This window comes from Danio rerio, chromosome 24 (assembly GCF_052040795.2).
Source record: "Danio rerio strain M-AB ecotype USA chromosome 24, GRCz13ab, whole genome shotgun sequence".
Lineage (NCBI taxonomy): Eukaryota > Metazoa > Chordata > Actinopteri > Cypriniformes > Danionidae > Danio > Danio rerio.
The window spans coordinates 32,620,708-32,642,889 of NC_141044.1; the positions used below are offsets into that span (position 1 = coordinate 32,620,708).

Here is a 22,182-nt window from a genome sequence, read left to right on the forward strand (position 1 = left end):
AGATACTGTTATTCTACATAAACTTAATATTCTTCTTCTTCTGAGACTATTTTCTATATGCATCTCCTCATAGACTGTTCAAGCTACTAACACCAAACTTACTCCAGATCTTTAAACTGTTCTGACTCGGGTTGCTATATCTTCTCCAACTGATCCGACTTATGGTTTTTCGAAAAATGACCCGGAAAATTCGGAAAAGTCCCATTGACTAAACATCGGACCAAACTTTGTGACGTCATACCTTGGCACCAGACTGTCATACAGATTAAAACCAGGCTCATTTACCTCAAGACTTCCAATCTGCCATTCACTGATGAATATTTAACTTACTAGGCACACCCTAGCAACCACTTACGGCATCTTAGCAACTGTCCCATAGACTTCCATTGTAAAAAAAAAAATGCCATTGACTCATACCTGTCAACCGTCCCGTTTTTCCCGGGATTCTCTCGTATTTTACAGTTTTATCCCGCTATGATCCCGTAAAGGTATTTTCCTGTATTTCTCCCGTATTTTCAGTCTTTCTCTGAAGGGTGGCAAATAAACATTAAAGAGTCAAGCCTTCCTATACACAACCCATCCTGCTGAACCACCAGGGGCCGCCCCTTGCTCTTAAATGCGAGTCTGTTCTGTGCTTTCACTTTGTTTAGGCACGAAAACACTTTGGAATAAACATAAAAACGGCAGAATTCCCTTCCTTTTCATTACAAGTGTCGTCTCCCTTTCATATGCAATCCTCAAGTCGTAGCGCTGTATGACGTCAGCTGATGCGCTCCATAGTGATAAATAGACGCTGTTTCTCAAACGGATTCTGTACTCGTGATTTGAAGCGGAGCAAAAGTCTTGGTTTTGGGTACGTGTTTAAACAGACAAATACACATAATTAATAATATTAATATCTAAAGATGTTGATCTTGATGTTTTTTTTTTTTTTCAAACACAAGTAATTTTGTTCTAAATGAGCATAAACAGTTGGGAAAGCAGTTGAATGCTTTCATTTTAATGTTAGATGTGTGCATTTTTAAAGTGACACCTATTTAATGTAATCAAACATAACAAATCAAAATAAATCATTCATTTGTTGCTCTTTAATCAGAATGTGTAAATTATACAGTAAAGAAACGGCAAGATTTGATTCTATTTCATTGTAACAGCTATTAATTTTAATAAGCTAAACTGTTTGCTAATTTATTTGCATATTGCATATTTGCATAATGTATATTATTTAATTTTTCTTTTGTAAATAATAATATTAAAACATATTACTGACCAATTAACTTTTTATCTACATGAAACCGCTTCAAATGAACATATTTAATAATTTGGGGATTTTTTAAAGGGGGTCAGGGGAATCCCTTATTATGGTGGGCATATCCCTTATTTTCACACTCCAGTGTTGACAGGTATGCATTGACTTTACATTAAACATACTAACAACATACCAATTCATGCAATCTACTAATCCATGCTAGAAACATGCTAACCATATACTACTAATAATAGCAATATAGTGATTCATACTAATGACATACCTATCCATACCAGAGGCATACTAACAAACATACTAATTATACTAGAAACAAACTTACAACACCTTAGCAACCACCTAGCAACACCTTAACAACCACTCAACACCCTAGCAACACCTTAGTAATTGCCTAGCAACACCTTAGCAACCATCTTGAAACCACCTGGCAACACTTAAGCAACGACCTAAAAAAACCTTAGCAACCACCTAGGGAAATGTTAGCAACTACCTAGCAACACTTTGGCAACCACTTAGCAATTCCTTAGTAACCACCTAGCAGCCACTCTGAACACGCTAGCAACAACCTTAGCAACCACCTAACAACACCTTAGTAACCACCTAGCTACCACTCAAACACCCTAGTAACCACCTATCAATGCCTTAACAACCACTCAACACCCTAGCAACCACCTAGCAACACTTTAGCAATAACCTAGAACACCTAAGCAAATGCCTAGCAACACCTTAGCAACCACATACCAATCCCTTAGCAACCACCTAACAACACCTTAGCAACCACTTAGAAACCACCTAGCAACACTTTAGCAACGACCAAGAAAAACCTTAGCAACCACATAGCGATGTCAACCACTCAAAACACCCTAGCAACCACCTAGCAACACGTTAGCAGCTACCTAGCAACACGTTAGCAACTGCATAGCAACACCTTAGCAACCAGTCAAAAAAATCTAGCAACTGCCTAGCAACCACTCAGAACACCCTAGCAACCTCTCAGAACACCATAGTAATCACCAAGCAACACTTTATCAGCTACCTAGCAACACATTAGCAACTGCCTAGCAACGCCTTAGCAACTACTCAGAATACCCTAGCAACATCTTAACAACCACTTACAAAAAACCCTAGCAACCACCTACCAACACCTTAACAACCAGTCAAAATATCCTAGCAACCACTCAGAACATCCTACCAATGCCTTAGCAACCATTCAGAACACCCTAGCAACTGCCTAGCAAGAAACATGCAGATCCATACTAGAAACATTCCAACCTATTTGTAGTTACCTATCTATGCCAAACTATCTGTGCCAAACTATCTATCTATGCTTCAAACTTCTTAAAAACTAATTTAATTACTGAAGCTTTAAAACTACTTCAAACTTTCAGACTTTCTGAAATCACCATAAAGTTTGTCTACGACCTTTACTATTCTAGTTAATATATGCTGTACAAGTGTTGTTCATGATCAGTTCATGCTGATAAATACATTAACTAATGAAACCTTATTGTAAAGCGTGACCCGATCTTTTTATTCACACTGACAGGCTGCATTTCACGAGCAAATAAGATCATTACAATCTTTCATATCGTTCTGCATGCAACAAACCGGAAAGCAGGCAAATTTATAATAACCGCAAAAGTCACTGTGACATAGCAGCCAAACAGAAATAGCCCCGTATGCTGTTTGTCACAGCAATCGGATGTAGGATGACAGATTACAGACCACTGGCATTAAAAAGAAATGAAAAAGAAATCGCGGAGAGCCCCCGTCTTAATCCTCACGGATAGCCTGTCTATCCATCAAAGCAGAAGAATACAAATCCTGCAGGGAAATTACCTGAACCCCCGCACATTATGAGAGGGACATCTCAATATCTCCCTGCTGAGACTCGCTGGTGAAACTACTGAATGGTGAAAAGTTGATCAACTCCACACCTTCAGACTAGAGCTATTGTCAGAAACACACATTGTTATGAGCCATAGAGGAAAAGCATAGAGATGTTTACATTATTCTAGTAGAAAATGAATGACGGCATGTGCTAATCATTAGTGTTGGGTAAAGATATTTTTAAAAGTTATTTATTACATATTACATATTTTAAACCTATCTTCTCTTAAAAATAAGAGCACAGCACATGCTTTCACATTATGTTCCTTAAAGAGTAACTGACATATTTAGATACATTAAAAAAGTGACTCAAAATTGTGATATTTTCGTTTAATCATGTTTGTCTCTCTGTCTGTTTTTTATGGATCTATCTGACTGTCTATCTGTCCGTCCGCCTGTAGGTCCGTCTATCTATAGTTCTGTCTGTCTGTCTATTGATCTATCTATTTGTCTGTCTGTCTGTCTGTCTGTCTGTCTGTCTGTCTGTCTGTCTGTCTGTCTGTCTAACTGACTGGCTGGCTATTGATCAATCTGTCTGTCTATATAAAGATCTGCCTGACTGTTTGTCTGTCTATCTGTCTGTCAATCTGTCTGTCTGTCTGTCTGTATATCTATGTGTCTGTCTGTCTGTCTGTCTGTCTGTCTATCTATATATATATATATATATATATATATATATATATATATATATATATATATATATATATATATATATATATATATATATATATATATATGTGTGTGTGTGTGTGTGTGTGTGTGTGTGTGTCTGTCTGTCTGTCTTTATGGGTCTCTCTGACTGTCTATTTATCTATTTGTCTGTCTGTCTGTCTGTCCGCCCGTCAGTCTGTCTATCTACAGATCTGTCTGTCTGTCTATTGATCTATCTATTTGTCTGTCTGTCTTTGTGTCTGTCTGTCTGTCTATCTATCTATCTATCTATCTATCTATCTATCTATCTATCTATCTATCTATCTATCTATCTATCTATCTATCTATCTATCTATCTATCTATCTATATGTCTGTCTGTCTGTCTGTCTGTCTGTCTATCTATAGATCTGTCTATTGATCTATCTAGTTGTCTGTCGGTCTGCCGGTATGTCTGTCTGTCTTTCTATCTCTGTATTTATTTATCTGTCTGTCTGTCTGTCTGACTGACTAGCAGGCTATCGATCAATCTGTCTGTCTGTCTGTCTGTCTGTCTGTCTGTCTGTCTGTCTGTCTGTCTATCTACAGATCTGCCTGACTGTCTGTCTATAGCTCTGTCTGGCTGTCTGTCTGTCTATTTATCTCTGTCTGTGTCTGTCTGTCTGTCTGTCTGTCTGTCTATGGATCTATCTGTCCATAGATGTGTCTATCTATCTATCTATCTATCTATCTATCTATCTATCTATCTATCTATCTATCTATCTATCTATCTATCTATCTATCTATCTGTCTGTCTGTCTGTCTGTCTGTCTGTCTGTCTGTCTGTCTGTCTGTCTGTCTGTCTGTCTGTCTGTCTGTCTGTCTGTCTGTCTGTTTGTCTGTCCGTCCGTCCGTCCGTCCGTCCGTCCGTCCGTCCGTCCGTCCGTCCGTCCGTCCGTCCGTCCGTCCGTCCGTCCGTCTGTCTGTCTCTGTCCGTCCGTCCGTCTGTATGTCTATGTGTCTGTCTGTCTGTCTGTCTTTCTTTCTATAGTTCCATCTATCTGTCTGTCTGTCTGTCTCTATCATGCTCATGTTATAGCCTTTTTCAAAGCAATCACTTTCTTGCTTACTTACATTTTATTTTCCATACATTTCATGACACTTACTAAGGTAATCACCTTGGAATTATGGGGTGCTCTACCATTAAATGCAGCCTTAAGCTTATCTCTAAACCACAGAGTGACACGAGAGCTCATTAGCCAAAGAGAAAGAGGTTTTGGTAATGATGAGACATCCTTACATTTGTCGTCTAATCCATCTTAGTGTGAATGTAGTTCTGAGCAAACACCTTTTTTTTTACTGTATGTTTGTACAATTCAGTTACCGCATGAAAACCTGGAGGTCACAGTGCTGCATCAGTCAGCTTGAATACCTTGAATGTGTTTACAAGGTTAAATGACTAGTGTTACAAAAGGGAATACATTTGTTTGGTGTTTTGGATAAACCGTTTGAATCATTTATAGTCGGGTAGATAAAGTTATGAAATGTAAGAGCACTTTATTCAGTGAGGGGTCAAGGAATGTTTACACAGCTGCAGAATAGGTTCATTTCGCAATACGGTTAGGTTCACTCATATTTATCTGTTATTTACAACAACAGATACAGTCAGAAAATCAAACGAGGGATTTTTTTTTTTTTTGACTCTGAAAGTGGTTAAATATGGTCAAGCTCAATACTATTGAGATACTGTTTACATCAAATTTACACTTTCATGTGTTTCTCCCATTTGTATAGCTATCATTATGAAAAGGACAGGTGTAAATCCCTTCCGAAATGCAATTAAGATGGATATAAATCTGGTCGCTCAAATTACTTCAGGCGGTGGTCTAAGACAGTGTCTGCGTCCAAAATTGCCTACTACTCAGTAGGTACTACAATTTAGTTAGAATTTTCTACTCGACCATTAAAAAGTATGTTCTATACAGAATATGCGTAGTATGAATGGAACTCGCTAATACAACATCTCCCATTTACCCATCATCACATGACCCACCCACGTTAGTTGCTTTTCCTCACTCCCATTCATGAATTCATTGGATTCATTGCAGATTGCACTTTAGAATCTTGCTTGAAGTAGTAAGTCACACAGGTACTTCTCGGATATTGTTTTTCGATTTCTATGAATTCAGACATACTACTCAGCTTGCATACTGTTTTTTAGCATACTATATAGTTTGGAAGTATGCAATTTTGGACTCAGCCAATGTTTCTCAACCATGTGATTCAGTCATCAGCTCTTAAGCAGAATCTGAAAGACCTGTAATGGGAGTGACAGACATCTAAACATGCAGTGTTGGTTGTCTTCCAGGAACATGGTTGAGAAACACAGGTCTAGGATGCATTCCGGACAAAACTGGACAGGGCTGCGTTTCCCAAAAGCATCGTAAGCCTAAGAAGTTCGTAGAAATGATCGTACGACTGATCTTAATATTACGGTCTGTTTCCCAAAAGCATCGTAACTTAAGTAGCACTTGAAAATCTTAGTGGATCTACGAGTGCTCTGGAGTAATCGTAAAGCCTTAAGTGCATCGTAAGGAGACAGAGTTATGAGGGCACCTGCTGGACAACCGGCAAATTGCACCTACAATTTACTTCTCTTCAAAGTCATTATTCATTTTATTTGTACGTATATCTCTATTCATTTATATTTTCTACACATTACACAATTCAATATACAAATAATAATGAATAAAGAAAAAAATAAAAATTACATAATAAATGTTAGAATGAAAAAAAAAATTACACTGTTGTATATGGACATTTCGAGGGTAGTAGGCTACATATGTTGTATTTAACAGAAAATATTTAATGTGATTTAAATCACATTTAAATGCTAGTGTCTCCACCCCTAGGTATGTGCTTATTTATATTTTTGTCCTATTAGCAAATGCACATCAGGTGGGGATAATTAGGCTAAACTTTTCAAAAATAAATGTAAGAGCTTATTTATTTATTTATTTATTTACTTATTTATTTATTTTGATGTGAGATAATCAATTTTTGATAAAGAAATTGATAAATAATTCTACTTAATTAAGGTTTCATATAAATATCGAAAATGATGCTGATGTCATTTCCGGCAAGGACTGTTAGAATTAGTTTTATGCGAGATTGGAGCAAGACAGTGTTTTTACAGTACGACATTTCCAGTTAATTTATGTTTTTAAACTGGCTCAAAAATATATTTTTTTTATGTTATTCGAGTTGAATATACATTCACACAAGTAGAAGAAGAATTATATGGATTGCTATAACATGTGCAACAATAACGAGCCATTCTATAGCGTGACATTTTAGCACTTAACAAACGGATAGCGACTCCTAAGTTGCACTTAAAGCTGGGCTACGTGCAATTGTGTTAAGTGCATTTTTGGGAAACGCACGTGAAACAATAACGAACGTTCGCAAAATGACTCGTAGAAAACGCTCTTAAGTGCTAAGATCAATCGTTATCGGGAAACGCAGCCCAGGTCTTAATTGCATCAGGTTTTTGAAACCACATAAGTAAATCTCTCTCCACACAAAATAAAAAAATAAATAAAAGAGACAGTGCATTTGCTGCATAAATACATCTGCGTCAAGCACACGCATATGGTTCGGCGCAGCCTTTAGGCGGTCGCATGCCCTCGCTGTGGCTGACACCAATGCTGATGCGCATCTCTCAAAAAAATGTAACTGCACATCACAACAACGCGTAATGCAAGGTCTGTTATTGGTCAGTTTGGTTGTGGTGACGAGTGTAGGCGGTGCTTAGAGCCCGATGGAACAATTATTTACAAGCGTTGAGTCCCGTGAAGGAACTTCAATCGGAAACTTTTGTTTTGTGTTTACCTTATGAATAAAATCGTTGTACGACTGCTGGTTTCTGCCTCCGAGTGAGCATGTATTAGCTACTTGTACAACAAAGTAGCATTCAGAAGAAAAAAAAAAAAAAACACCCACAAAGTAACTTGACACATAAAAACCTACTGCTAGCTATTGTTTTGGAAAGATTATTGCAGAGTAACACAAACAGTGTGCAGAAGTATAAATGCATGAATACGGTCAAGGCAAGGGTCATGGCCATCACTTGATGCAAAAGTATAAATCAGCCTTAAGACACAGAGTTTTCCTATTTCAGTAGCAGGAGTTCTCAAACCTTTCAGCTCGTGACCACCAAAATAACAATGCCAGTGACTCGCGATGCCCAGTTTCCTCTCAGGTGATTATATGCCTTGCATGCAATGGCGCATAACCAGCAAAAACAGAATTCACATTAAATCTAAATATTTGCATTGTGTAGGACTTTTCATCACATTTTGTGATAGGATACACACAGCAGCAATGATCAACTCTTTCACAACAATATCCAATGTTGTCTCGTTGCACATTTTAAAAAAGCTTTCGTAAAACTCATAAAAAAATTAAACAGTGAAAAAGGGGTATATGGCACTAAAATGAAGACAAACTGTACTTTGATGACTGAAATTCAGGAGGGAATGTCAGATGGTGTCTCACTGAGCCATAATGACATGTGCCACTAATTAATCTATGAACGTGAAAGAAATATTCTAAAAGCAGCTCATGTGAATGCCTTAGTTATGATAAAAAAAATTACTAATCGTCATGTAAATCTATCTAGCCTGTACGTCCATAATTTAGAATAAACCAGAATTACATTGTAAACATTGGCGATTATATAATCTCATTGGGATGTGTAAAGCGGTCAGACAGGCTGTAGTAAGTGTGATCTCTGAGCTGTGGTAATGCCGGCAGGCGGTGGGACTCCTCAAGATGCAGAGGCCATGCTGAACAAGCCCTTTCTATGTTAATTTGCTCTCTCTCTCCTTCTTCCTGCCAGAAACTCATGCTGAACCTTAATTCAAGCCCTTATCATTCTGGGGCTCTGGCACACTGCTATGCTCCTGGGCTTCAAAGACATGTGGGACGAGGTGTGGAGAACATTGTCAGCCCGTCCTGAGCCCTCAGAAGACCCTGTCCATCATACACACCATCCCTGATGACACACTAGAAGGACACGGGTTTGTAGGTCGCATTTTAAAACTGATATTTAAGGGCCAGGTGTGCTTAATTAAGTCAATGATATCATCATCATCACATCGTATAATCAACCCACATCAATAAACAATCACAGAGTCATGTCCTTAGGCTTGAAGTCAGCAGCAATATGGCCAGAGGAACAAAGGGGGTTTTATGTTGATTGTGTCTTATTATAACAGAAACATCAAGCAGATATGAGTAGTTTGAATGACCCATCTTTCGGATGAGACGTTAAACCGAGGTCCTGACTCTCGGTGGTCATTAAAAATCCCAAGATATCCTTCAAAAAAAGAGAAGGGGTTTAGCCCTGGCCAAAATTGCCCACTAGCCTCTATCCATCATGGCCCCCTACCATCCCCATATCATCCCTGCTGAAAAATCCAGCTTAAACCAGCCAAGGCTGGTTGGCTGGTTTTAGCTGGTTGACCAGCCTGGTTTTAGAGGGGTTTTGGCCATTTCCAGGCTGGTTTCCAGCTATTTCCAGCCTGGTCTTAGCTGGTCAGGCTGGAAAATGACCAGCCAAATCCAGCTAAAACCAGCTTGACCAGCCTGGTTTAAGCTGGATATAGCTGGTTTTGGCTGGACTCCCAGCTTGGCTATAATATATGCATACTTTTTGTAATATTGCTTGTTCCATTGTGGGATGCTAAACAGACCAATAAGAGACAATTAACTGTTATTAACTTTTACGCATTTTTGTATTACAAAAGTCTCAATAAAATGTCTAATATCTTATAAAACTATTTTTTACCGATATCAGGTTAAAAAAAAAAAAAAAAAAAAAAAAAACGTTCAGTGATTTCCCACTGGTGGGCGATCTGAATGAATATGTGTATTTCATGTGGATTTTATATTATTTCACAGATCACCCCCAACTGGAGAACCATTACATATTTGAATGTTTCAAAACAGTAATGACATAATGAATCCATGTTTATGGAAGTCCAGCCTGATCCCACGAGGAAACGTAACTATTTTACATTTTGTCAGTTTAGTGGCTAATTCATTCAATAGAGAGTTAATTCATAGGAAAATTAACAATTTTAAAAAGGAGGCATGGCACCAAACCCCACTGCTAAACCCAACTGTCACTGGGTGATGACCAAATCGTACTAAATAGTACGAATGAAATTGTATCTATGAATGCGAATTAGCCACTAAATCAAAAAGTAAAAAATTTATAACATTGGGAAATCGCATGACCTCCAATTTCCCAGCAGGCACACGACATCATAAGACCTTAATATTGGGTTAGATTTAGGTCATGACGTCAGGTGACCAAAATTTAATGTCTAGCCAATGTCTAAAGACAACATTATTTTGACGTCCAATAACCACGTTAAATTACATGATATTTGGTTGATTTTAGTGTGTGTTGGAAATTGACCAAAATCTAACATCTAATAGATGTCATGGTGGTAACGTCCACACAATGAAAAGGTGTAACATGATTTTACATTGATATTTGGTTGATTTTAGGTTGGACATTGGAAATTGATGTCGGCCTGACATTGGGTTCTGAAGTCAACCCGATTTTCATTTCCAAACAAAATCCAACGTCCCCACGCCGTTAGGGTACATTGGGATACAACTTCAATATGACTTCATGTTAACATCCTGTGCCTGCAGGGTTGATGCACGCTCTGAAACTAAAGATTTATAAAGTTTTTGACACCACACGAAGCAGTGTTTCGAATGCAGCTAATGCTGTCAAGTCGTACCAATAGATGTATTCAAAACTCCAAAGATTCAGAGATTTTTTTATTTATTTTTTTGCTCTATTTTCTACATGAATCATCCACATGCACCACAATTGCAAGTTTATTGTCAATAAGCCGACCTACATATTTATATGCAGATACTGTACCTGACCCATTATTAATCCTTATAGCTGACAAGGTGTACTTAACATAGGTTTAAATAAATAATAATAGTACTTTTTTTTGAGGTGGTTCGTTTTGCTGTGGCAACCCCTGATAAATCAGTGACTAAGCCAATGGAAAATGAATGAATGAATGAATAAATTTATGAATGAATAATTTCCTGTTTTACATAAGGTATAATGTACATCTAGGTGGTTATTCTCGTATAACAAAGTCAGGTTATCTCAATATATTTATTCAGCAAAAACAAACTATTCTACTCTACATTGTTTAAATAAACCCGTTGAGAATAATTTATAAAACAATTGACAACTAGGCAAATATCCCACAGTATGATTTTGAGCAGAAGGAAGTGTTTTTCTCATTGATGGCAGCGAAATTGAGCTGCTGGATGTTCAAACAGAGGAATTGTTGAAGCAGCTCGTCTGTTCTGTCCTAAAGGCAGCTTTATGATTGTAAGACAGTAGCGTGAGAAGCAGGTGTGACTGAATCCCATGAAAGCAGCAGAGCTTTATTTTATACGCTTCAGTCTCTTTCCAGCCTCCAGAGCCACTGAGTCAGCAATCTGGCCTTAAACAGCCCGACTGAACCAAAGAACACAAAAATCGGTTCAAAGCGTATGCCGTAAAAAACATCCTTAACAAGACTCTCTGTCAAACTCTTATTTTATTTTATTTTATTATTTTTTTATAAAGATTATTTCAAAATGCCATATTCACTATTGTTCTTTCTGATTTGAAAAAAATATATATTTTAAATATATATATATTTTTACCTGTATAAATAAGAGCAATTGCAAAATTTGTATTTTAATAAGTCATGGGACATTATTAGTAAGTAATTTAATTGTATTTTGAGGCTATTTGGCTAGAATAAAAAGGTTTTTATTTTTTTTAAACCATTTTAAGGTCAAAATTATTAGCCCCTTTAAGCTATATGTGTGTGTGTGTGTGTGTGTGTGTGTGTGTGTGTATATATATATTTTTTTTTTTCCCGACTGTCTTCAGAACAAACCATCATTATACAATAACTTGCCTAATTACCCTATCTTGCCTAGTTAACCTAATCAACCTAGTTTAACCTTTAAATGTCACTTTAAGCTGTATAGAAGTGTCTTGAAAAATATCTAGTAAAATATTATTTACTGTCATCATGGAAATAATAAAATAAATCAGTTATTAGAAATAAGTTATTAATACTATTATGTTTAGAAATGTGTAGAAAAAATTTATCTCCACCAAACAGACATTGGGGCAAAAATAAACGAGGGGCTAATCATTTCAGGGGGACTAATAATTCTAAATTTAAATAAATTTAACAAATGTTATAAATTCTAAATATATATATTCATTCATTCATTTTCTTTTCAGCTTAGTCCCTTTATTAGTCAGGGGTTGCCACAATGTAATGAACCACCAACCTATCCAGAAAATGTTTTACGCAAAGGATGCTATAATGTTATAAAATTAGTAAATACAAATCAAAAATATTTATTGTCCCCCTTGTCCCCATTTTGTCTTAGATTCCTTAATTGACTAGAAAATGTTCCTACAGTCACCTACAGTTTATTTAAATTGACATTTATTGAGTTCTCTAAATATATTTTTGTAAAACTATTACATTTAGTAGTAGTAGTAATAGTAGTAGTATAAGCAGTTGTTGTAGTTGTTGTTGAGTAGTAGGTGGTTGACAACATTCCCCCTTTAAAAATGTGTGTAGCGGTTTGAGTATCCAGACAAGCGCTATATAAATGTAAAGAATTATGATGAGTAGTTGTAGTATCAACGATTTAATTATATGGCATTACATTATTATATCTACTTTTTATCAGCATGTGCACTTAAAATATAATTCAAAAGATGATACCGTGGATTTACTAAATCTTATTAGGTTAAGTGGTTGTAAACAATTTATTTGGGCTAAATTTAAACAAATAAATTAGGTTGAACATTATTAAATGTAATTTGTTTGTTTAAATTCAACACGTACAATTTGTTAGCAAAAATTTTGCAGACATAATTTTTATCAGTGTGTTTGTTACGTCCCTTTTAATGTCCAAAGTTAAATGGACATGATTATGTTGACCTGATTTGAACTCAAGCCAAAAGAGAGAGAGAAAAAAAAAATATTTTAAGAGTACTAGCACACTCCAGAGTGACTGTTGTGACTTTTCTTAAGAGGTTAAAAAAAAAGAGTAAAAAAAACACAAAAACAAAGAAAAGTAAGTTCTGAATTCAGCTCCACACTCTGGATATGAAACACGCTGGAAGACTTTTGAAATGTTGAGCTGAGCTCTCTGGTTTCTAAGACAGACTCTTTGTTAAAGATGATATTCCCTGGGCTTCACGGCTCCGGATTCTCCTCTCCAATCCAGAGTGGAACAAAGCACTTAAAGAGCGCATTTTCATACGTTAAAGAGCCACTTTTTCCCCGGGTTATGCTTCCAAGGCGGCACTAGGCAGCATGGAGAACTCGATGTTAACCATATTAAAATGCGTGTTCATATTTCATGCTGCCTATATTAATGAAGAGCCCCTGCAACCCGACATCAAATATTTCTCTGGACTCCAGAGAGCAAAGCCTTCTGGGATTTCAGTCCATCAGGTACTGCAAAACGCTCATTTTGCACTGATGAAAGCTTGGCTACAGGGAATGTTTTCGTCAAAACTTTAATGTTCAATATTCTCAAAAAAATCAAAAGTGTATTACACTGAAAATAAAAAGATTCATTGGATTTACAAAATGTTTTCAAGGTAAATGGTTTATTAGGTTAATTTGAGTAAATTTGTTTGTTATTTAATTCATTTCAATACATCAATCATGATTTTTTTTCCATCAAATTTTATTTATTTTTATGAAGCATTTATTCAGTGGGAATCCATATAGTGGTGGGTTGGATTTTATTCATTAAGTCCCTTTATTCATCAGAGGTCGCCACAGCAGAATGAACCCACACCAACATGGGGGGAAAATGCAAACTCCAGACAGAAATACCAACGGACCTAGCTGGGTCTCAAACCAGCAACCTTCTTGCTGTGAGGCGACAGTACTAACCACTGAGCCACCTAGTCACCCTAAACCAGTGGTTACCAAACTTGTTCCTGGAGGGCCGGAGTCCTGCAGATTCTAGCTCCAACCCTAATCAAATACCACTGAACAAGCTAATCAAGGTCTTACTAAGTTGAGGCAAGTTGGAGCTAAACCCTTCAGGTACACCGGCCCTCCAGGACTGAGGTTGGTGACCCCTGCCCTAAACAAACAAATTTAGTAATGTTCAACTTAATAATTTTGTTTAAACTCAGTCCATTTAAATTGTTTGCAACCATTAGATTAAACATATCAGTAAATGCGATAAATATTTTTTCCCTCAGTATAGAGTCATTTCCTTAGGAATGAAAAATCTGTGTTGTGGGAGAATTGAATATGAATATATTTTTAAACCACTCAACAATTTATCTTTTTTTTATTTTTTGCCTCCTCTCTTTGCGCTCATATTTTATGAATCATAAACATTACATATTCTTTGTGTGACTTTATGCAGAATTTTTGAAGGACATGCAGGGTTCGCTGGAAAGTTTTGTTGGCCTATAGACGTTTGCAGAGTTGAGCAGAAAATAGCTGAGAGAAAGACTGCAATGCAATGTAAACATCCAGAGGTAAGCAAGAGAATCATGAACATTTTATAATTTAGGATACATAATGGTTCATGTGACTTATTTTATACTTTACTATTAATTTATTTGTTTTAATATTTGTATTTCATTTGATTTATATTTGTTGTATTGTTTGTTTTATACTAAGGCTATTTAGAAAATGTTTCACTGACATCTTTCTGCGGTTGAAACATTTTTTTGATTGAATAAATGAGATGTAGGGCAGCACGGTGGCTCGGAAGTTAGCACAATTGCCCCACAGCAAGAAGGTTGGTGGTTCAAGCCTCGGCTGGGTCAATTGTCCTTTCTTTGTGGAGTTTGCATTTTCTTCCTGTGTTTGTGTGGGCTTCCTCCAGGTGCTCCGGCAAAAAAAAAGGAGACATAAAAAAATAAAAAAACAGCATCAATAAAACACACACACACACACGCACGCACACACGCACGCACGCACGCACGCACGCACACATCAAGTACTGTGTCTATAAAACCAAATGACTGTCACCACAAATGTGCAATTTCAATATTTTATAATGATATTTTTTACATAGGATATAAAATATTGAAATTATTATTTTAAAAACATATATTTATTATGTGGGGTGGCATGGTGGCTCAGTGGTTAGCACTGTCGCCTCACAGGAAGAAGGTCACTGGTTCGAATCCCAGCTGGGCCAGTTGGCTTTTCTGTGTGGAGTTGGCATGTTCTCCCTGTTTTCACATGGGTTTCCTCCGGGTGCTCCGGTTTCACCCACAGTCCAAAGACATGCACTATAAGTGAATTGAATAAACTAAATTGGCTTCAGAGTGAGTGTGTGGGTAAATGAGAGTGTATGGGTGTTTCTCAGTACTGGGTTGCAGCTAGAAGGGTATCCGCTGCATAAAACATATAATAATCATAATAATAATAATAATTATTATTATTATAATTATTATTATTATTATATTAACTGCCAAATAATAGTTGGCTCTTCATTCTGGTGCGGTGACCTCTGCAATAAAGACTAAGCTGAAGGACAATGATTGAATAAATTATTCTTAAGCGCTGTTTAATGGAGAGAATATCTTTTAAACATACTTTCTGGAAAATTTAATTAAAAAAATATTTTGTCTTTGCATTGATGGTAGTAAAAATATTTTGCCAACTGTTTTGCAAGATACTAGTATTCAGATTAAAATGCAATTATAAGGATTAACAAGGTTTATTATGTTAACTAGGCAAGTTCAAATAATTAGGCTAGTTATTGGGCAACAGCAGTTTAGCCCAATAATAGTTCTTAAGCAAGCTATTAATATTGACCTTGACTTTTTTTTTTAAATATTTATATTCTTGTGTTAGCCAAACTAATATAAACAAACAAAAGAAAATACCTTGAAATTTATAATATACCAATATACCTGTCACAATCACCAGTGATCTAGCAGTTGCAGATTACTGGAGAACTTCAAATCCCATCATGCACCACTCACACACACACCAGTTCCAGTTCTCTCCCTGATTACACACTGTTGGTCATCGGCTGGTAACTCATTGTGGACAAATTATATGGACTTTATATTCACTTCTCAAACACACACACGTTGCTGAGTCTTGTTTGTCTGTAACATTTCTAAGCATTCTCTTGTCCACTCTTGACGTGCTTTTGACCTTTGCCCTGTTTTCTTGTGTATGCTGTTTTGCCACCTGTATCATCCATTTTGCCTGTGACCATGACTACATTTTTGGATTACCCTCATGTATCTGTATTTTCCTATTTGACAATTGCCTGCCTTGCTAAGCTATTAAAGAAACTGCGTTTAGGCCCTCAACTCCATTGTCACCCAGCGTCCTACTGTTACAATATCATTATACACAATTAAACTGTAAAAAATACCCCAAAATCTGAACCCTAAATCCCTCATATAGCTGACAATCCCTAATCTCCAGTGGTATGACAGTAAAACAACCCAGAATTTATTTGCTCTCAGCATTGAAGTGTAAATTGAGATTGACGGGATGAATGGCAGTTGTTGAGACTATGGGTAGAAGTGTCAGACCTGACAGTCAGTGCCTCGGTCACACCAACATCTCTGCACAACTCATTACACTTTTTTTTTTCGAAGCCACCGGGACATAAAGCAGAACTCCTGTCCACTGCGAACGCTCCACTGGCTGAGCAGAAGAGACAGAAAATCATTACAGTCAAAACATCTCTGCCAAAGGTCACTTAAATCAGGAAAATGAAATTAGTCACCTTGAAAAGCAGTATAGCGATGTTGTGCAGCAGAGCGGTTTGGATGCACTGGAAAAATACTTTCTTACAGAGTCTTTTCTGTTGCTAACTGGATTCTCCAGCCTTTATATAGATAGAGCTGAAGTGTGATGTCTCATTCAGGGCCGTTGGCGGAGTTGGATGTGACCGTAACGGCTGCATTATTTGTAATGCTGGAGATAAGGAGGCCAGGCACAATGCATGGACGGACTGGGTCAAGATCTGATACTTCAGCCTGACTGTCTGACGCCTAAACAAATCAATATAAGCATGTTTCTGACAGAGAATGAAACAACACTGACAGAAGTGACTCAGAGAGACCATTAGCTAAAAGTTGGACGTCTGGCGCTTTTATGTTTGCTGGTGTCTGCAATGATGACTAAATGTTTTTAAGGTTGAAAAGGGGCAACTACTGTTTTCTTTTTGCACTTTAGTGTTATTCTTTCTCTCTAAAACTGCACATTTTGTCCTCTGAAGGCCCTCTCATAAATATATGAGATGTGGGAAGATTCCTGCAACAAGGAATGGATATCAAATTACATTTATTTGATTATTATTATTTGACAAAACATAGGATTTCTTTGGCGAAGGCCTCGTCCGTAGCTTAAAATCGAACAACACAGGCTCATTCTGAAAATGTAGCCCTATATACATTTCTGGAGATCGCGAATTATGTAGCCAGAAGTATGTATGGCTGCAGGGCAGGTCAGTCGATGCTTTTTAAAATGCTATTGGTTGTGTTTAGGGAAGGTAGAGGGTGGGGGATTAGACGATTGGTCAGTCAGTCAGTCAGTGAACAGCGGCCTCTGTTGGATTTTCGTAAGAACAGTTGGCGCGAATGGCACTCGCAAGTGAAATGTGAGATCTGAAAAAGCGTACACTGCTGCCTGCGGTGAATTAGCAAAAATAAAATCTCTAATAAAAAAAACAAAAAAAAAACATAGCTTCTGGGACGTATTTTGCTTTCTCCAGAAATGTATATAAGGGTACGTAATTGGAATGAGCCTGTGTTTAAATTGAAAGCTTGAAGATCCAGCTATGCCTGCCAAGGACGAGGAAAACAAGAGAGCTGGCAGAAGGGACCTGGGTGGTGCTAAAGAAAAGAGAAAAAAAAGACCCAAACAATATCTAACTCCCCAGAAGCAAATGATGACAAAACAAAATAATAAACACGAAGAGTCTGCCGAGTCCAAACTATATCCTACTCTATCTATCCAAAAAGCACAAGGGGTAGCACTTACCCCTGACCTAATGTACACAAGAGTAGTCTTATGTATTGCAAAATGCATGTCACGTGACCTGCTTACCTTTCCTCGTAAATGAGAAATGAGACAGTATACATTGTAAATGGTGGATGGACAACGTGAACACAAAGAAACGGGCAACAACAAAATACACAATTAACCACTCCTAAACATGACATGTGACTTTACGTTCAAATGTAGTTATAAGAAGCTCCAAGCTTTGTTTGATTACAATTGAACAACTGAGTTGATATGGAATACTTTGACATTGATGTCAATGACATGATGATTAACATGATGTTTGAGTTCCTTTTTTGGACTTTAAACATTTCATTGTTATACAGATTTGTACATTGACATTAGTATGATTTTGGTCAGGGGTCTTTTAAATTACTGTACTATATGTTCGGGTTACTTTCGGTTTCTCTCAGTGTGCGGTTGAGAGTAACGCACTTGCAGATTATTCCTGTGGCTGATTTAAACATTGAAATATAGGTCAGTAAGTGCTCTATTTTTGCTAAAGCTGTATTTTTGAAAATATTCAAGGGTAATTTGATTATAATTAGTTATTATTATATAATTTGATTCTTTTTAGCTTTTTGTAGCTCTGCTGTTTCTTGCGCTATCTGAACTTTTGGTTACGCAAAGATTGGGATGGCATAATAATAACTATTATTATGCCCATTATTCAATTTTAATATTTCATAGCAATTTAAACTATGCCTTCAAATATGTAAAATAAGAAACAAAAAGAAGGAGCTTTGACTGCATATACTATGGGAAAGAATGTTTAAGTGCATCAGTTACATCTGGTTTCAACTTTTTTGTTGTGTTAGAATGTTAAAGCGGCCCTCCTGTTAGTCAATGATATGGCCCCTTGCCAATTTCAGTTTGAGACCCCTGATCTAGGTATTACAATGTTGAGGTGGTTTATAGAACATTCTTTATGTCCATGTAATTCAAAATGCTTGAAATCCTACTTAACATGTCTAATAAATAAATAAATAAATCAGCCAAACAAGAAAGTGAGGGGACAGGCACTTAATATGGGCCAGTACATTATGTAGCTCATAACTATGTAACCATTAAAACATTTTTAAATATACACACTCTCCTAAGCAACTTAAACCTACATTTATCATGCAATTTATTTGTTTTATTCTTTCCTCGACTTCATAATTTTGAAATTTATTCGTCAAAAATATCTCCTGCTGGTCATTGCAAAGCTCGATAGCACAAAATCTCTGATTAACATGGTATGATATCTTTTATTGCGTGTTGCGGCGTCACATTTGGCTAAAACATATGTAAGAAAAATGGCATCATCTAATGCGCTTCTATTGTAGGAAACTTTAGTTCAGCCATTTTCAGCAACAGTATTTCATTTTCTTCATTGGGTCATTAGTGTGGTCATAGAACTGTCAGTCGCACTGTAGCTTCCCACTGTATTTATAGACTCCGAGAGGAGATTCTGAATGGTTATATATAGATCATTATGTGATTTAAATTATGCAAAGAACGGTGACCGATGTGCATAATCTATCTTGTTACGTTATTACGTCTCATTTCATTTTCATGAAATCTGGAGGGAAGAGTTATGCAAGTTTCCTCCTTTACCTCTTGTCTTCCTGTTTTTAATCAATCTATGTCATTTAACCTATTCGCAACATGCATGTATGAGTTAAAAGTGCACAGTCATCAACAAATATACGGAAACTCTTCTGAAAAAAGGTTTAAGGTTTTTATATGCTGTACATCACCAGTTCAATTGTCCAACCCACACCATATGGATTCTCACTGAATAAATGTTTCATAAAAATGAATGAAATCTGATGGGGGAAAAAAATGAATGATCCATGTGTTGAAATGAGCAGAACTAGAGCTTCAAAAAAGATAAAAGGGGAAGTTCACCCAGATTTGAAACAAAACATTGTCATTTTTCACACTTTCAACCTCACAGACTTTTGGTATATTAATCAAATGATTTGAACATCTTTGAAAACATATTTTTTCTTCACAAAAATATGAAGAAACGTGGGCAAAAAAATTTTCAGAGCATAAAAACAGCTGGAAAAATAAGTATTTAACTCATCATGTTTTTTTTCCTTGGAATAGTATATCTAAAGGAGCTGTTGACATGGAAGTGAGCCAGATTTTAGAAAAAAAAATAATAATAAGAAGAAAGTACATAAAAATAAAACAAAACAAAAAAATCTGAAAAAAAGAGTTACGTGGAATAACAATGAAATGACACAAGGAGAAAGTGCTGAACTACTGAAATGTATTTAATACATTATATAAAATGTTTTTTTTTTTTTTTTTGGCTCTTAAATGGAGAATGAAGTCACATGAATTGCTCAGGTGTGAGTTGCTCACAGACTTCAACAGAGTGTAAAAATCTTGATGGTTCTGTGGCTCCCATCTATCAAATTATTTGATCTTTAATTTGTACTTTTTATTGGATTGAGGTCAGGTGATTGGCTGGGTCATTCTACAGCTTGATTTTCTTTCTCTGAAACCATTTTTAGAGTTTCCTTAACTGTGTTTTGGATCATGCTGAAATGTCCGGCCTGATTTCATTCTCATCATCCTGCTAATGTAGCCGTTGGACTGAAGCAGTTAATATTAATTTAAACTGAGGAAGGGGAGAAGGTTGCTGAAGAACTACTGAGGGATTTAAGCTGTTGTCTGGGCTTTTGCTGCCTTTCTACCCTTCCCTTTCCTCATGTGTTCAATACTTTTCCCCTGCGTCATTTCATTTTATTATGCATAACGTAATTTGTAAACTAATTAGATATGTTTTCACATGGATTTCCTTGGTTGTTACTAACATCCGGAAAAACTTTTAAGTCAACTACACCCTTAGAAAGTTTTCTATCTTATTTTCCCCGCTGTAAGTAAATAAATGGATAAATATTAGAATTTATGTTATAACAAAATTAAGCTATATTAACCATAATTATAACATTATTAACCTCAAACGTGACCTAATTTAAACCTAACTTAACTAACCTAAACTTAAACTAAACTTAAACCTAAAAAGTTCATCCAAAAATATACATTTCCTCACTACTCACACTCAAGTTTTTATACTGTAAATGTCTTTCCTCTGTTGAAAACAAACCAAAATATTCTGAACAATGGATAACACTTTTTTTAATGGTCAATTTGGGTATTAGTAGACTGTCTGCTTAATCTGTTAATCTTAATCTGTTGATACTTTTCCTTCAACAGACATGTAACTGACTATAAGAAACTTTGCAAGTACTTGTGAACTTACACTAACCCTAACCCCCATCCTAGCAGTCTACTTAATCTAATGAGAATTAGTTGTCATGATGCAATGTAACTTAAATTTAACAAACGGACCATCAAAATAAAGGGAGACCAAATATACTATGGAAGTCAATGGCTTTTTTTGTCAAACATCCTTCAGAATATCTTCTTTTGTATAGAAAAGGAAATATAAAACTCAAACAGGTTTGGAACAAGTCGTGACAGAATTGTCACTATTAAAGAGTAAAGCAATTAGTCTACATAACAGCAAAACATCAAGAAAACCAGACTTTTTTAAGTACATTTCACTTGTGCATTGTGTATTCCCTTACAACAGCAAATATCCAGAGCAATGTCAAAAATTAATTGGGTGAAAAAAAAATAAAAAATTCTGAAATAGGAACCATCTGCATTCATTTGAGAGCGGCTGTGCGATGTCAGTGGAAGTGCTTGTGTGTGCATAATTCCCAATGGTTTATGAAAAGCCAGCTAACAACCGGCACAGTCCATTGTGTCCAGAGACTCATTGTGCGTGCACTGCGAAGGCAGTTTAAAATGGTTGATCCAGCTTAATTTGACTTTATTACACAGGGCAAATCCCAGTGATAAAGAGCCAAGCTGGTCACAGGATATTATTTAGGGCTTATTAGCAGAATGCAGCGAGCTGTTACAGAACGACACGCTGTGCCCTCCGCCATCCTGCCAGTGTCCCCATACCTCACTGGATAATTCTATCATCACAAATGATTTCCCTCACTGTGTTTGTACTCAAGGATAAAAAAAAAATTTACTCATGCTATAAAGAAAAAATAAATAAGTAAATGCAATGGCGCCACTGGCTTGTTTTCAAATTTTAGCAGCGACACAAGCCACCAATTAGGAGTGAAATTATTTCAGACTTCTGGAGGCTATTCGGCAGTGCCTTTCCGAATACAGCGAGCTTGTTTGATTTAATGAAATAATAATGAAAAGGAAAAGCACACATAGAGAAC

The 22,182-nt window shown here is 36.4% G+C and overlaps 1 protein-coding gene across 1 annotated transcript in view; it reads left to right on the forward strand.

The window, feature by feature from the left end:
• Positions 1-22,182, forward strand: part of ntng1a (netrin g1a) — a 249,022-nt gene that overhangs the window by 22,910 nt on the left and 203,930 nt on the right. The window contains exons 3-4 of the mRNA XM_087309785.1: positions 8,686-8,870; positions 14,310-14,424. The gene's annotated coding sequence lies outside the window, so the exon portion shown is untranslated. The remainder of the gene's footprint in view (positions 1-8,685; positions 8,871-14,309; positions 14,425-22,182) is intronic.